Source organism: Mixophyes fleayi, chromosome 6 (genome assembly GCF_038048845.1).
Source record: "Mixophyes fleayi isolate aMixFle1 chromosome 6, aMixFle1.hap1, whole genome shotgun sequence".
NCBI classification, from domain to species: domain Eukaryota; kingdom Metazoa; phylum Chordata; class Amphibia; order Anura; family Limnodynastidae; genus Mixophyes; species Mixophyes fleayi.
Window position 1 is genome coordinate 214,546,706 of NC_134407.1, and position 12,669 is coordinate 214,559,374.

Sequence of the window (12,669 nt, forward strand, 5' to 3'; positions counted from 1 at the left end):
ACAAATAAATAATATACAATGACATGAAATAGAAGATAAAGATGGCTCTGCCAAAATGACCTTACATTCTAAAAGGTGTGGGAAACCATTAATAAGGTGGAATAACTATTGTAGCTCATGGTGGGGAATATGTGTGGGGCTACTGTAAGGCAGAAGTATTATTCAATTGTAATTTAATTGATTGTGAGCCATCAGCCAAGAGGTCTGACCAGTCTCCTCCCACACTCTCTGGTGTTTCTTATACATCAAAGTTCAGGGTGTTTTAGTCTTTATTCACAGATCCATGACTTACCATAGTGATAGTCATTGATCAGTGGCAAGACAGTGTTCTGCAGAGCTGGACAGTAGGGTAAGCAGGACATACACAATACAGGGATGTACAGGGTAGACAAAATAAATTAAATAAATTTTGACATGAAAACACAGGTTAGGTGCTCAGGAGAGAGGGTCCTGTTCGTGGGAGCTTAGATGCTCACCGTCCTCTTGTGTTCTCTCCTACCCTCTCTTGTCCAACATTGAGTCATCATCCCTTACCCTATATCATGGCAGACTTATCAAAAACTGAACTCTGATTAGAAGAAAAGCAAAAAAAAGTTTATTATTTTCTATCATGCATGATAGGATGCTGGACTAGATACTAGAGGGCAATCCCCCATATGTGGAGGAAAGTTCGCACTGATCCACAATTACGTCAACATAGATCGGAGGCGTGGGGGTAGATAGAGTGCAATCTCGCAGAGACCATGTACCATCTAGTATAAATCTTGTAGGTATTTTCTCGAATGGCTGTACTAATGGAAGACCCTGATATCCGTTGTCGAATGAGCGACCACTCCTCCTCGTTCAGAGCTGCTCCAAGATCCTGCTCCCAAGCCCGTTCAAACAGTTCCGTGGGAGGGGATGAGGAGGACACGAGAGAACTGTACAGGATTGATATAAAGCCCCGACGTCCTGGGCTATAAATGCAGCGACGTTCAAAGGGCGTTGGGGGCGAAGCTTTGACGATTGTCTCGAGGCTTGTATAAACTTTTCGCCTGCATATAATGAAAGTATAGGTTGCTTAGAAGAATGCTCACCCATCAAGTGAAAGAAACAATCTAGACCCACCTTCCTCCAGGGGTAAGCAAAAGCCTTCATGCAACCCTGTGGGGATCGAGGGTGTCTCCACAGCGGAGTGAGTGGCGAGGGGTAGGGAGCCAGTGTGTATTGCTTGTTCAGTTTGTCCCATATCTCCATTAACCTGGATTCCCTTCACATCTGGGTTCAGTCAAATCCGAGCAGCAAGTGGTTTAATACATAGCTCATAAATGAGAGGGGAATGTCTCGTCCCATTATTAATGCCAAAAACGGATGAACTCAAACCATTCATTAGTCAAGACCGAGGAGGACGGGTTATGGTATAGAGCTTGAATACCTTGAAGAAAATTACTAAAGAATCCAAAGATTTTAAGGGTTTGAAAAATAAATGGCCAAGAGAGCCTATCGAAGGCTTTCTCTGCGTATAGCGCTAAAATTACAGAGGGAAGTGTGGATTGCGTTATATAGGAAATCAAGTCTATAGTCCTGGTATTATCAAGGGTTTGCCTGATAGGAACAAACACAGCTTGATCTGGTTCTATAAGTTGTCAGATGATTGTTCAACCTTTTTGCCAGGATCTTGGCAAATAGCTTGATGTCCGTGTTTAGCAGAAAAATGGGCCGATAGTTGTCGCAAATTGTGGGATCTTTGTTGGGCTTGGGTATAACTATAATAGTGGAACGTGTGGTGTCTTTGTGAAACTTCCCACCTTGGAGGACCGAGTTAAAAGTAGAAAGTAGATGCGGGGTCAGAATGTGTGCAAAAGTTTTATAGTATGAGATGGTGAATCCATCAGGACCAGGCCCCATCCTATTATAGCCATTTCTTATTGAAGAAAATTCTCCAACAGGATTTAACAGTCAGAGATACTTTTACTTGTTCAAACATTAGTCATGAATTCTATTCCAACTGATTTACTTATTAACTATATCACCCATAATATTATATTAACAGATTATTCATTTTTAATCTTTGATCTAATAATATAAAAGATCATTTGTATGAGTACATTTCCATATATTTATAGATACATACATACACTATATTGACAAAAGTATTCGGACACTTCACCATTACACCAACAGGGACTGTAATGACATTGTATTCAAATACATATACTTTAATATGGATATCATATCATATCACATTAATATCTTTGTAGTCCTTGCTTTGTGCACTGGGGCACAGTCTTGTTGGAATAGAAATGGGCCTTCCCCAAACTGTTTCCAGAAAGTTGGAAGCATAGCATTATCCAAAATGACTTGGTATGCTGAAGCATTAAGATTGCCCTTCAATGGAGATAAGGGGCCTAGCCCAAACCCTGAAAAACAGCCCCATACCATTATCCCTCCTCCACCAAACTGCACAGTTGGCATAATGTAGTCAGGTAGGTAACGTTCTCCTGGCATCCGCCAAACCCAGACTTGCCAATCTGACTGCCAAGCAGAGAAGCGTGATTCATCACTCCACAGAACACGTTTCCACTGCTCCACAGTCCAGTGTCGTTGTGCTTTACACCACTCCATCCAACGCTTGGTCTTGGTGAGGTGAGGCTTGCAAGCAGCTGCTCGGTCATGGAAACTCATTCCATTAAGCAACCGCCGTAAGGTTTTGTGCTTACATTAATGCCAGTGGAAGCTCGGAACTCTTTAGCTATGGAATCAGCAGAACATTGGCGACTTTTACGCACCATGCGCCTTAGCATCGCTGACCCCGCTCTGTGATTTTACATGGTTTTCCGATTCGTGGCTGAGTTGCTGTTGTTCCTAAACACTTCCACTTTCTAATAATATTACTTACAGTTGACCATGGAATATCCAGGAGGGATGAAATTTCACAAACTGTCCTATTGCAAAGGTGACATCCTACCACAGTACCACGCTTGATGTCACAGCTGTTCAGAACGACCCATCCTGTATCACAAATGTTTGCAAATGGAGACTGCTTGGCTAGGTGCTTGATTTTATACACCTTTGGCAATGGGTCTAATTGAAAATACTCAATTCAATAATCAGGTGTGACCAAATACATTTGTCTATATACAATAGTAGGAAACCATATATATTATCTTGCTTATACAAAAATTTTAGCTTAAGTTTAAAAACGTCCTATTGAAAATTGCAAAGTATGCACATTCTTTTTGCTTGAAAAAAACAATGTATTACAGAGATTGATTTCACACAGAAAAAAACAATAATTAAGTCCTTTAATTGATAATAATTTGATAAAGAATTATTCTAATCCTACTTTAATACAATATTTTCTGTATTTTCTTAATGATCATATGATGTCAAGGCAATTTATTTGACATAATTAAAATCATTCTAACTCTGTAGACGCAGTAAATTTATGCGACTGTTAAGTACTACCTTATTTTTTTATTTTTTTTTCAACAATGATTTTTATTGAAAATTTTAATTATTAAGTGTATAGAAAGGAAAAAGAAAATGTCGAGGAGGAGGAGGGGGGTACAATGCACGTAAAAAAATCAAACATTACAGCATGAGTATACAGTACAGTTAAAAACGAGAAACATGTCTAAAACAACCAATCTGACTGAAACGCATCGAGGAGGTAGATAGATTTTACTGTGAGGTGGCTTCTTGTGTAGAACGGGAGCTAGGGTGGGTCAAAATATATTCCTGCCACGGAAACCACTTCATGTGAGGGGATGTGGAGGAGGAGTACGGGACCCCTAGGGTTTCCTATTCACAGCTCAATTGGACTATAGAGATAATTTTGAAGCTAGGGGGAATGTGTGGCTTCTTCAAACCCTGGGCAATCACAGCTCGGGTAGCAATGAGTATGTGACCTATGAGGCAACGGTCTCCCATGCAGGTCTGGCGAGGGAAGGTGTGTAGGAGGGCAACATCTGGGCCAGGAGGTGAGTGAGTTTAGTAACAGTCTTTATTAATGCAAACACTAAGGTCCACAGAAGGCCAATTCCAGGGCATGTCCAAAAGATGTGGAAAATGTCGGCAATCTCCCCACAGTGACGCCAACAAGATTTGGAGTGTGATGGCCAGATCTTATGGATTTTGACCGTGGTCAAATAGAGCTTATGAAGAAGTTTATACATCATCTCCGTATGGTTTAAACAGTAAGACAAACGGTGGGTCGTGCAGAAACTCCCATTGGGTTGTATCGAGCTCTTGCTTGATGTATCTTTCCCACAAAAGCTGGGAAGAAGTTTTCTTGAACTCTTTCCCATTGGAGAGGTGCTCATACCAAAAAGAGATGCCTGCCTTATTGGAACCCGATATCAGTCTAGCGTAGAGTAGGGGAGGGGAGTGTTGTAGTGAGAGCTGTTGTTGTAAAAGTCACTCTTAGGTATGTTGAAACACTCTCTCAGTTGTGTAAAGAATAAGAATGTCTAGTCGGAGTAGAGGGGCTTGAGGGAGGTGATGCCCTTACTAATCCAAAGAGAGAGATGAAGGTCAGGAATAAGTTTGGTCAGAGGAGATAGCGAAAATTGGTCGTAGGAAGGGTCAAGTCTTCTGTCCACCGAAGAGTTTTATCCCAAACTGGGGAGATCGGTAGATTTTGGACGCCATGCTTTAGGTACCCAGAGTAGGTTGGGTAATGGAAAGCTTGGGTAAGGTTTCTTTCTAGGTCGACCCAGGGCTTGGATCTAGCTAGCAGAGACCAATCCCGTATGTGGGCCAGAACAGCTGCCTCCTGGCCTTTAGCCATGCCAGGGAGGGCAAGGCCTCCAGCCCTCTCCGAGCGTGTCAGGACCACAGCAGCAAGTTTTGGTGGTTTGTTCTACCAAACATATGTAGTGAGTAGGGAGCGTATTTTGTTTATTTATATAAAATATATATATATATATATATATATATATATATATATATATATATATATATAAAATTAGGGAGGTTAAAAGGGACTGTGCGAAACAGGTACCACAGTTTAGGCAATAAAGACATTTTAGTGGAAAATTGAGATAGGGTACAGCGCTCCTTATGTGTATGTGAAGCTGCCAGAGGAAATAAGGAAAGCCCTGTCCCTAAAAACACATTGTGAAAAGTAAAGAATTCCTCGACGCTGAATGAAATATGTCATTGGAAGAGTAAGTTTAATGTGTGACACAACATAAAATGTGTCACACTCCGCTCCCCGGGTATCTCCACCGGAGCCTCAAAACACTGACTATCACTTTAAACCTCTCTTCTTAGTACAGGCTGTCAGCCACGGTTTGCACCTGTGATTATGTCACCTATGTTTTAGTCAGTTCGGCCATTGGTCAGTCCTCCTTTATAAGGCCCCTCCTTTCACCTATTCATTGCTGGTTCTTCAAGTCTACACCTGGCTTGGTTCAGATGCCCCTTCCCTTATTACCTTGTCGTTATTCACTCTGTCTGCACCGCTGACTACTGCTGACTCGTTCCACATTCCTGTGGTAAGCTGTGGCTCATCATTGCTGTGTATCTGGACTCCGCTGATCTCTGTTCATCTGTTCCACTTACCAATGGTAATTGCAATGATCAACGCCCGCTATCTACTTTGCCTGCACCGCTGACTACTGCTGACTCCTTCCACATCCCTGTGGTAAACTGTGGCTCATCGTTGCTGCATCTCTGGATTTTGCTGATCTGTTTATCTGTAGTATACTCAAGACTTCATTGAACTTTGTAGTTATGTTCCACTCCTTAGTGGTACACTTGTAACCAATGCTCACTACGTATCCAGTCTGCATTATTGAACTTCGGTGATGGTTCCTACTTCTCTGTATACAGCCGTGGCCCATCACCTGCAGTATACTCAACACTTCATTGAACTTTGTACCTATGCTCCACCTTAAAGTGGTAATTCCTATTATCACCGTTTGACATCTGAACTGTGTGTGTGTGTGTGTGTATGTGTGTATGTGTGTGTGTATATATATATATATATATCTATATCTATGCTGCCTAGTTTTGTTCTCCACCTGTCTCACTGGGGACTTACCTGGAGGGCCGTGACCTGCAGGGTGGAAGCCGCTGAAGCCTAGATTCCACTTGCGGGAATCCCTGGTGAATACCTCCCATCTTGTTAGACTCCGCGCCCCTAGGGCAGTCTAGTCAATAACAGTTGAGACTGCAGGATCTCACTCATCCCTTCGTGACCAAACCTGACAAAATGACAGTTCTGGCCAGAACAGAATATACAATAACGAATAAGACAAGAAATAAGGGTGCGTTGGCTAGTACACACTCCGGAGACTGTAATAATGGGCGATTGGGAACAGCACAATGTGAAAGTCCCATTTAGCAATGTCCCCTCTAATACAATGTGAGGATGGACAGGAGCTGTGAAAGTCCAAATAGCATAGGTAATATTCCATAAAGCTCACTAGGAAATCCAACAGGCAGCAGAGTTATGTAGAGACCTGTAATAAGAGAGTGGTCCGCTCTGATAGGTTTTATGTGTCTTAAATGCAGTCTCTGAATAAACACAATAGCGGACAGTCTATGGTGTCCAAGCATCAGGCAGTGTGTTTCCGAGAAAACATCAGATGGAAGAGGGACTTACGTATTTGCTGACAGTCTTGCACACTGGTTCCTTACCTCCTCTATGTGGAGCGAGGGGCAGCGTGGTGTAGAACTTGCAGTAAACAGACCGACTTTCACAGCCGTCTGCTCTCTCTCTCCTTTCTCTTGTCTCCGTGCTGACGTGGCAGGCCTGCGTCCCAACAGCGGGAGCTGCGAAAGTGAGTGGTAGATTGCACCTTACAGTGTGCACAGAACAGGATTCAAAGTGTACACGAAAATGGGATGAATTAGCAGTGTGGATACGTGATAAGAAGGAGTAACGTGTTTCCCCCGCACTCGGCGGACTTCATCACCTGATTGTATATTCTGTTCTGGCCAGAACTGTCATTTTGTGTCACACATTAAACTTACTCTTCCAACTACTTATTTCATTCAGCACCGAGGAATTCTTTACTTTTTAGTAAATACATTTTAAATGCAGCAATATCGGCCCTGCCAGGAGACCCTGTGACACTGCCAAGACTTTGTTAGGTTGGTCAAATGCAACAAAAGGAGGGTGTAGTTGACTTCCAGCAGAGTATAGATGGAATGATCAATATGTCAAGATACGGTAGAGTAAGGGTCCTCCAGGTGTACTGAAATTTTGCTCTTAAGCGGGCCAAAGTGCCTCTGGTACATTAATGGGTAAGGCTTCCATTTTGTAGGTATTTAACTTAGTATAAATATAATATGGAGTATATTAACTTGTAATACGAGGCGGCAGCGTAGCTAGATAACGTGTCATGGAGGCATGGTAACGAGGTCTCCGGTCTGGTCACAAACAACAAAATAGCATCTGAAAAATGACACCGTTTATATTTGGTTTTGCCTACCTCGACGCATGTAAACTGCATGTTTAGTCTAATCTGTTCAGCCAAGGGTTCAATGGCAAGTACAAAAATATGTGGTGACAGGGGACACCCATGCCTAGTGCCATTTCTGATTGGAAATCTGTCAGAGGTGAAGCCATTGCTGTATACACAAGCTGAGGGGCCACTGTACAGGGCAAGAATGGACGAAAGGATCTTGTGATTGAACCCAAACCAGATCAAGGCCTGGTGCATGTATTGCCACTGGAGTCTGTCAATGGCCTTTTCTGCAGCTAATGACAGTAGCACTTATTCATGACTGTGTTTATTGGCCTGTTCAATAATGTTGATTATTCTGCAGGTATTGTCAGACGCCTGTCTGCCCAAAACAAATCCGACCTGGTCGGGCTGTACAAGAGTCTGGATAAGGGGGTTAAGTCTATTAGCTATTAATTTGGTATAAATGTTTATGTCCGAATTGAGAAGGGCAATATGTCTATAGGTTTGGCACACGGTTGGGTTCTTTTCCCAGATTGGGTATCGTCACTACGCGATTCCTGCATTTTTGCTGGAAAGCTCCCTTGTTGTGTACCTTCATTGAACACTTGTTCTATAATTGGGGCAAGCTCTGTCTGAAATGTGGAGTAGAAGTTGTTAATAAACCCATATAACCCTGGTGCTTTGTCTTTAGGTCATGCTTTAATAGCAGACAGGATATCAAGTTGTATTCATGGGGCATTGAGGGACAATTTGGAGTCATTGGGTATCCTAGGGAGATGGACCTCCTTCAGAAAAATCCACTGTTAAGGAGGAGGTCGGTTGGGGTGTATGTCTGTCCTCCTTCAGATTATAAACTTTAGAATAATAAGTCATGAAGGCATTGGCAATATCTTTGGAATTAGATATTCCAGTTCCTGAGTTAGTTAAGTGTTTAATGCAATGGGCTCCCTGTCCCTGCAGCTTCCTAGCGAGCAGTCTACCTGCCCTATTACGCGCCACATACAATTTCTGTTTCAACCTTGTCGGAGCTTGTTGGGTACGAGTGTACAGTAATTTCTGCAGTTGAGCTTTTAACAGGGCAATTCGGGATTTCAGATCTGTAGAAGGGTGTGTTTTGTTAAGGGATTCAAGGGAAGACAGCTCCGTCTCCAACTCTCTTTGATGATGGAGGGAGGCACGCTTAAGTCTCTCTCCGGTTTGAATAGCAGAGCCCTGAACTACAGCCTTAAGTGCGCACCAGAAGGTGGGGAGTTGGTTTCAATGTAGGTGTCTAACGTTTGCATGAGTGCATCCCTAGCTTCCAACAAAGAAAGAAGGTATGGGGAGAGGTGCCAGGAACCAGGGGGGGGGACTACTGTTCTGGGGAATCACCATGTCCAGACTACGGGAGTATGTTCTGTAATGACCACTTATCCATCAGGATTAGGTCAATGCGCTGGTATGTATTATGGACCATGGAGTTATAAGTATAGTCACGTTTCAACGGAGCCTGGACCCTCCAGATATCATAAAGGCTGAACTCGGCGAGGAGCTTAGAGAATGCTGCAGAGGGACCCACCAGATTATCTGCAGAGCAGGAAGAAGGGGTATGAGAGCGGTCTAACTTGGGGTCAGCAACTATGTTAAAATCGCCCATGATAATTAAGATGCCCTGTTTATGGGCTTCAATGTCACTGAAGGCAGATCTGAGAAAGGAAACCTGGCACGAATTAGGTGCATATAAGGACACAATAGTTACCAATTGGCCATCTAGAGACCCCATTACAATCAGATAGCGGCAGTTTTTATCAGTAACACTAGAATTAAGAGTTAAATTACACCTTGTACTAAAGAGTAGGGTTACGTCGTTATATTTGAATGGGGCATTGGCAGTACTGCAGAGTGGAAACCTTTGGTCTTTAAAAGCCGCAGGGCTTTAGCTAAGAAATGAGTCTCTTGCACAGCAACAATGGTGGAAAAAGGAAAAGCGCTAAGTGCCTTTTATTCTGGGAGTCAAGGCCCCTTACATTGATCGAGAGAAATTTAACCATCTAAAGGAGTGGGTTGAAGCTGTAGCTGTGCAGAGAGGACCAAAGTAAACCAGTGAATGGTCATGGCATGTACCCAAAAGTGGAGAGCAAAAAAGAACAGAAGTCTGGGGTTAATGTAGTTACCGAGAGGAGAACTAACCAGCAAAAACATGAGAACAGTCAGTATTATTATTATTATTATTAGTAGTATTATTATTATCCTTTATTTATTAGGCGCCACAAGAGTTCCGCAGCGCCGTACACAGCACAAACAGTAGGCTAAACAAGGTGAAACATTACAAACGGTAAACAAAAAATACCAAAACTTCAGAGACTCCAGGCAGGCTAATGCAGTAAAGACGGAGCAGAAGAGCAGGTATGGAGAACAGAGGGAAGAGGGCCCTGCTCAAATGAGTTTACATCCTAAGGGAAGGTGGACAGAACTCAGGCACACAGTGAGCAAGTTGAAGTGAGTGGGGAGAGAACGGGGGGCTAGGAGGAGAGAGGGGAAGAACAGGCAGAGGAGATGAGGGGGTTAGGTGGAAGGTTGGTAAGCCTTTAGGAACAGGTAAGTTTTGAGTGCCCTCTTGAAGGAGGACAGATTGGTAGAAAGACGGATGGAGCAAGGAAGGTCGTTCCAGTGAAGGGGGGCAGCACGGGAGAAGTCTTGGATTCTGGAGTGGGAAGAGGTGATTAGAGTGGAGGAGAGGCGACAGTCATTGGCCGAGCGCAGGGGGCGGGCAGGGGTGGTTAGAGATATAGAGAGCAGTAGACTGGGAGAGAGCCTTGTAAGTGATGGTCAGGAGTTTGAAAAGGATTCTGTAAGGAATGGGGAGCCAGTGTAGGGCAAGGCAGAGAGGGGAGGCAGACGAGGAGCGGCGAGAAAGGAAGATGAGTCTTGCAGCCGCATTGAGTATAGAGCGGAGGGGGTGAGATGGGAATGGGGAAGGCCGGTAAGAAGGGGGTTGCAATAATCAAGGCGGGAGATGATGAGTGCATGGATGATAGATTTGGTGGCATCTTGGGAGAGGAAGGGCCGGATGCGGGCAATGTTGCGTAGCTGGAAGCGACAGGCATGGGCGGGCAAGGGATTGGATGTGGGGGGCGAAGGAGAGAGAGGAGTTGAGGGTAACGCCCAGGCAGCGGAGTTGGGTGACAGAGGAGATGGTGGTATTGTTAACAGTGATAGAGAGGATGTGGTGGGATGGGAGTCTTGGGGGAGGAAAGACAATCAGTTCAGTTTTAGAGATGTTAATTTTGAGAAAGCGCGAAGACATCCAGGAGGAAATGGCAGAGAGGCAGTCAAATACACGAGAGAGGAGGGTGGAGGAGAGATCAGGCGATGAGATGTAGAGTTGGATGTCACCAGCGTAAAGGTGGTACTGAAGACCGAAGGAGGAGATGAGAGCCCCCAGGGAGGAGGTGTAGAGCGAAAAGAGTAGAGGGCCAAGAACAGAGCGCTGAGGGACACCAACAGGGAGAGGAAAGGGGGTGGAGGAGGAGCCAGACTTGGATACTAAGAAGGAGCGGTTAGCGAGGTATGAGGTGAACCAGGCAAGGACAGATCCAGAGAGGCTCAGAGAGAGAAGAGTTTGTAGCAGGAGGGGGTGGTCCACGGTGTCGAAGGCCGCAGAGAGGTCAAGGAGGAGGAGCAGGGAGAAGTGACCCTTGGATTTGGCTAAAAGTAGATCATTAGTAACTTTGGCCAGGGCAGTTTCGGTGAGTGGAGGGGGCGGTAACCGGATTGGAGAGGGTCGAGGAGGGAATTGTCTGAGAGGTGTCTAGTGAGGCGGCTACAGACAATCCTCTCAAGTAATTTGGAGGCAAAGGGGAGAAGTGAGAGATGGCGATAGTTAGCAAGAGAGGTGGGGGTCAAGATTAGGTTTTTTGAGGATGGGAGAGATAAGAGCGTGTTTAAATGAAGAGGGGACTGCACCAGAGGAGAGTCAGTAGTGACAACAGTCAATAGTATGAGTACCTGCGTAAAGTGGTTAAGACGAAAATGGATAACAATAGACAAATATGAACAGTGTCAAAAAAAAAAAACAACTAACTCTCAAATGAGTTTACATCCTAAGGGAAGGTGGACAGAACTCAGGCACACAGTGAGCAAGTTGAAGTGAGTGGGGAGAGAACGGGGGGCTAGGAGGAGAGAGGGGAAGAACAGGCAGAGGAGATGAGGGGGTTAGGTGGAAGGTTGGTAAGCCTTTAGGAACAGGTAAGTTTTGAGTGCCCTCTTGAAGGAGGACAGATTGGTAGAAAGACGGATGGAGCAAGGAAGGTCGTTCCAGTGAAGGGGGGCAGCACGGGAGAAGTCTTGGATTCTGGAGTGGGAAGAGGTGATTAGAGTGGAGGAGAGGCGACAGTCATTGGCCGAGCGCAGGGGGCGGGCAGGGGTGGTTAGAGATATAGAGAGCAGTAGACTGGGAGAGAGCCTTGTAAGTGATGGTCAGGAGTTTGAAAAGGATTCTGTAAGGAATGGGGAGCCAGTGTAGGGCAAGGCAGAGAGGGGAGGCAGACGAGGAGCGGCGAGAAAGGAAGATGAGTCTTGCAGCCGCATTGAGTATAGAGCGGAGGGGGTGAGATGGGAATGGGGAAGGCCGGTAAGAAGGGGGTTGCAATAATCAAGGCGGGAGATGATGAGTGCATGGATGATAGATTTGGTGGCATCTTGGGAGAGGAAGGGCCGGATGCGGGCAATGTTGCGTAGCTGGAAGCGACAGGCATGGGCGGGCAAGGGATTGGATGTGGGGGGCGAAGGAGAGAGAGGAGTTGAGGGTAACGCCCAGGCAGCGGAGTTGGGTGACAGAGGAGATGGTGGTATTGTTAACAGTGATAGAGAGGATGTGGTGGGATGGGAGTCTTGGGGGAGGAAAGACAATCAGTTCAGTTTTAGAGATGTTAATTTTGAGAAAGCGCGAAGACATCCAGGAGGAAATGGCAGAGAGGCAGTCAAATACACGAGAGAGGAGGGTGGAGGAGAGATCAGGCGATGAGATGTAGAGTTGGATGTCACCAGCGTAAAGGTGGTACTGAAGACCGAAGGAGGAGATGAGAGCCCCCAGGGAGGAGGTGTAGAGCGAAAAGAGTAGAGGGCCAAGAACAGAGCGCTGAGGGACACCAACAGGGAGAGGAAAGGGGGTGGAGGAGGAGCCAGACTTGGATACTAAGAAGGAGCGGTTAGCGAGGTATGAGGTGAACCAGGCAAGGACAGATCCAGAGAGGCTCAGAGAGAGAAGAGTTTGTAGCAGGAGGGGGTG

General features: G+C 45.2%; 3 protein-coding genes across 7 annotated transcripts in view; 1 reads left to right on the forward strand and 2 right to left on the reverse strand.

The window, feature by feature from the left end:
* The window catches only part of LOC142159778 (uncharacterized), a 627,000-nt gene that overhangs the window by 340,533 nt on the left and 273,798 nt on the right, over positions 1-12,669 (reverse strand). The window lies entirely within an intron of this gene.
* The window catches only part of LOC142159899 (uncharacterized), a 335,145-nt gene that overhangs the window by 66,483 nt on the left and 255,993 nt on the right, over positions 1-12,669 (reverse strand). The gene's annotated exons all lie outside the window — the stretch shown is intronic.
* Positions 1-12,669, forward strand: part of LOC142160624 (uncharacterized) — a 102,080-nt gene that overhangs the window by 310 nt on the left and 89,101 nt on the right. The gene's annotated exons all lie outside the window — the stretch shown is intronic.